Genomic DNA, 3,885 nt, shown 5'->3' with positions numbered 1-3,885 from the left:
AATGATAGTAAGATGAGCAAGTCAGCACAGAGAAAGCTGTTGCTTATGACTATGCTAAGTGAACTGGACGGTTCAACTAGCAGTGGTTTAGTTTGTGCCCTATAAACCACTCTAACCAAGGCTCAGAAGGTAGAGGTAGTTCCAGAGAGGGAGTCTTTCCCCGCCCTTTTAAAGATAAATTGAGCAACCCTTGGCTGGGATGTACCGCACAAAAAAGAAAACAAACAGGAATTAGCACCAATTCCTGCACAGGGTCCGCGTGATTTTTGAAGAAGGATAACTTTCCTAAGGCTAACACTTAGCCAAGGGGGGTCACAACTCAGGATCCCCAAATTACTTCATAGTCCATGCTTAGTTGTTCCAAAGGAGCCCATTGTCATAGGGCAGGGAAAGGGCGGAATTCAGTTTGAGCCTTCAGATCAAGACTTCCCTCTCTACACCTCCTGTCCTCCTTTGATAGTTCAGGCTCTAGGATGGGCGCTAGGGCCCCACCCTTTCGACCTGTAGGACTCCCCCTTTCTTCCCTATGAAATTCGCAGTGGATGCCTCCTGGTGTCCTTTCCAAAAGCAGATGTTGGTTTGGATCCTCTACCCTCAGAGAAGCTCTTATTGCGTGAAACTCTACATAACACCTGTAATGGGAGAGCAGCCTGTGTCAAGCCTCAGAAAATGTTCGTTACTTCCCTCCCCTGGAGGAGTGAGTGCCTATGGTCTTTAAGGAAGCAGAGAGACCACTCAAGGACTTCTCGGAACAAAGATGCACTCCTATGCCATTTATTGTCTCTTCTAAGGCAGAGCACTGGTTGGCAACTTTTAAACAAACAGTTCTTGCTAAATGAAATGCCAAGTCCAGCCTGACCAGGTCCCCATATGCATTAGAAATAATAGATACTTATGATGTGGTCTCTTCTTATTACTATGATTTAATAGGCTTCATGTCTCCAGTATTATTTCTGAAAGTCTGGTCTGTTTGCTTCGGAATCACCGAGAGATTCATTAAAAGGCAGATATCCGTGGCCCCGTCTCTGACCCAGTGAATCAGAATTTCTGGGAATAGCCCAGAAACGGGCATCCAGGTGATACTGATGCACACAAAAAAAGCTTATAATGATCACTGAGAATTTTCCCTCATTCAGCTCACAAACATTTACTCAACCTGTACTATGTGGCATGCTTGCTTCTAGGCTCTGGGAATACAGCAGCAAATAAAATAGACACTGGCCCAGTAAAGCTTCATTTCTAGAGGAGGAGACAATAAGCACATTAAAAACATTTTTTAAAATTTATTTCAGAGGGGGAGGGAGAGAGAGACAGCAACATCAATGATGAGACAGAATTATTGATCACCTGCCTCCTACACACCTCCTACTGGGGATCGAGCCCACAACCCAGGTACATGCCCTGACTGAGAATTGAACTAGTGACCTCTTGGTTCCTGGGTTAATGCTCACCGCTGAGCCACACCAGCTGGGCTAAATAAGCATATGTTAATAATAGATGGTAGTAAATATCAGGGGGGGAAGAAAACAAGGTAAGGAGATAGAGTGGAGGACACGTTTTTTGCCAAAGTGGTGGAGGGGGAGCCTTTTGGAAAAGGTATTCAAGCAAAGACAAAAAGGCAGTGAGGGTGCAAGCCAGTAGAAATCTGAAGAAAAAATGTTTCAGGCAAAGGGAACAACAAGTGCGAAGGCTCCAAGGCAGAAAGGATGGTTGGCGTGTTTGAGGACCAAAGATAAAAATGTAGCTGGAGAAAAGGGAATGAGAGGCATGGGATGGGAGGACATGAGACTCCCTCAGAGAGACTGAGGGAGGCGTGCAGATCATGAAGGGATGTTGAGGACTTCGCTTTTTGCTCCGGCTATAATGGGAAACCATTGGAGGGCCTGAACAGGACAGCGACAAGCTCTGCCTCTGGGTTTGAATGAGCTCTTCTAGCTGCTGCTTCTCTGTCTGCCGCTATCTTTTCTCTCTCCAGTTGTATGGCTTAGTGAAGAACAAATTGAAGGGAGCAAGAGTTCCTTCAGGTCACACTTGTCCATCTACCATTCATTGATTTCTATGTGCCTCTCGGGCATTTAAAGCACCATCTCATTTAATTCTATGAGATAGAGACACGAACAGAGTTATCACCTCTATTTCGTAGATGAAGAAACGGAACCTCAAAAAGACTATACAGCTTGGAAAGTGATGAAATCAGGTTTTCAAACTAAGTGTCTGGTTTTAACCAATATGCACCACTGCCTCCCCTGGTAGAACCAATAGGCCTCACGACACTTCTGTGGATAAAACTAAGCAGAAAAATGATGAAGATTAAGTAAAGAAAATAAAAAGGGTCTAGTAGGTTCATGATCTATGAAAGAAAGATGGAAGCAAATATATGCATGTTGGAACCTTGACGTTTCAGCTTTATTACCCTGATTATGTGACTTAATCAATGCCTTCCATACTTGATAGAGTCATATACATTCAAAGTCACATTCCAAAAAAGCCACCAACCCACAGGGAGTTAATTTATACCTATGATTTCAGATCACCTTCTTTCTGTCTCGAGGTTGTATCTGACCACAGCTGCACCTGCTATATTAACCACAGCTCAAAGTTGCTTCAAACTGGTCTTTCTTTTTAGGGAATTATCTCCATACTTAGCACCCTGAGTTTGAAAATTAAATTCTCTACTCAGAATTACCTGCCTCAGCTATCCAGGAAGTTGAATAGAGCCCTAACCCAAGCACTCCATCTAATAAGAAAATCCTGTCTCATTAACATTTCTTTGTTATTTCTTTATCTTTATTGTCAACAGTATTACAGATGTCCCCTTTCCCCTATTCCCATTGGCCCCCTCCTCCCTATTCACACCTCCACCACAGGCCTTCACCACACTGTTGTCTGTGTCCATGGGTTATGCATAGATGCCTGTAAATTCTTTGGTCATTAACATTTGAAATTATGAGCCCAGCATCCCACTAAGATATCTACTTTTTCTATAGTATTTTCGTAGGTAGCCTTAGTTAGCTAAGAGCTGTATAAGGAAAAGGCATGGGTGTGAGATATTGCTGCTGTTGTTTTAAAGTTTAAACCGTTAATTTTTAGCTTTTCATGTAACAGATAGAAAAGTAATCATACGTATTCTCTGTTACTAATGCAGTAAAATTAAATTATCAGTCACTCTATGATCCCCTAGTCCACTCCTGTAAAGTTTGAATCAAATAAACTGCAGATATTTATATGTTTAATTTACTTGCCAATAAGAGTTTATGTTTCCCTAACAGCTGGGCTATTTGTTATTTTTTTTTAAATCTACAAGCAAAAAAAGGTAAGAAAGGAGGGAGTAGGGACCAAAACTAACTTCAAGCCAGCTGTGTTTCTTCTGTAAGAGGGACCACTGAGGAGGTGATGGTTTGTTTAATCTCAGAAATGTAAACAGAAGAAAGCCTGTCACAATTAAGTAAGAATTTAAGCACTAATTAAGCCTGATGCAGTATAATGGAGATTTAGATTTAGTAAATATTGATCCCAAACAGCTCTGCTTTCTTAACACATCTCAAATTAATCTTAATGTAAACCGGTGTATGTGTTCTTTTCAAAATAAAATTCACTCATATCTGTATTCTAAGAGCAATGAGATGTCCCAGGAATGCGTATGAAAGACCACAGCTTTGGAGCAGTGCTATCTGCATTTCTGCAGCGTTGTGCTTGGGGCCTGTCAGTTCAGACAGACCAGCAGCAGATTGCTAAGGAATCCTGGGCAAGACACACACACACACACACACACACACACACACACACTTATATAAACTGACCCAAAGTGTTCTGGACTCCAAGATTTTAAGATCTACTTTTTAAGGTCGATTGCATAACTGGAAGCATGTGTTAAAAATATTTGGA

The sequence above is a fragment of the Myotis davidii genome, unplaced genomic scaffold (assembly GCF_000327345.1).
Source record: "Myotis davidii unplaced genomic scaffold, ASM32734v1 scaffold674, whole genome shotgun sequence".
Taxonomy (NCBI): domain Eukaryota; kingdom Metazoa; phylum Chordata; class Mammalia; order Chiroptera; family Vespertilionidae; genus Myotis; species Myotis davidii.
The sequence above is the reverse complement of the archived record's forward strand: the minus strand, read 5'-3'. Positions refer to the sequence as shown.